We start from the raw sequence: 1,027 nt of genomic DNA on the forward strand, positions 1-1,027 counted from the left end.
GATCAGGCCTTCTAATCATGGACTCCAATCTACACCTATTTCTGCTCCACCAGATATGATACATCAGTGCAACCAACAAAGTTGCCACCGTCTGTCTTTGCTTTGCGTTCTAAAACCTGTGAGCCTCCCACCAAGCATAAGTCATATGAGTAGGGATAATTATCCCAATTCTATCAGCCAGGATCTGCAAACAAGCAGCACTGAAAGTACAGTTGAAAAAAAGATGATCATGATCTTCCACAGCATCAGCACATAGCTCACAAGTAGTGTCCACGTTTGCACCCATTCTCACAAGTATATCCTTAGCTAATAAGCGCTGCTGCATAATCAACCATGCTATGAATCTGTGCTTAGAAATAGCACAGGTCCTCTTACAGTATAAGACATGTCCTCTTCATTCCACCAGGTGCCATCATAACCTGGTGCTAAAACAAATCAACTTCAACAGTGTCGATTTTCAAGTCGATACCTAACCTGGTAGTCTCTTCTTTAACTTGAACGCAACTCACGAAATGGATAAACGAACCAGGTGTGCAACAAATGTAAGCTACCAACTACACTAAGTACCATCATATCATCATACAACAGGAAGAGCAAACGTAGCAAACTCCAAAGAGGGTAACAACTACCAAACGCCGACACAAATATACTCCCTCCGTCCCGGTCAATTGTTGTCCTTTGGTTTTGGCACAATGACCAAGGAAAGGGGAGAGTGTCAATTATTAAATGACAAGTGGAATAAATTGAGTGTGAATGAACAAATTGCTCTTCAACTTCATTCTTAAAATAGAAAGGACAACAATTGACCGAGACACCCAAAATGGAAAATGACAACAAATGACCGGGACAGAGGGAGTATAAGATACACAATATCACTAAGACACTAATGATGAAAGATATACCAAAACAAGACACACAAGACTCAGAAACAAAACCGCCTCCAAACTAAAATCATTGCCAAATGTACCATCGTATCAAATTGCCCAAAAGAACACCAACGCCATGAACAAACCAGATGTCTCACCTA

The sequence above is a fragment of the Silene latifolia genome, chromosome 4 (assembly GCF_048544455.1).
Source record: "Silene latifolia isolate original U9 population chromosome 4, ASM4854445v1, whole genome shotgun sequence".
Lineage (NCBI taxonomy): Eukaryota > Viridiplantae > Streptophyta > Magnoliopsida > Caryophyllales > Caryophyllaceae > Silene > Silene latifolia.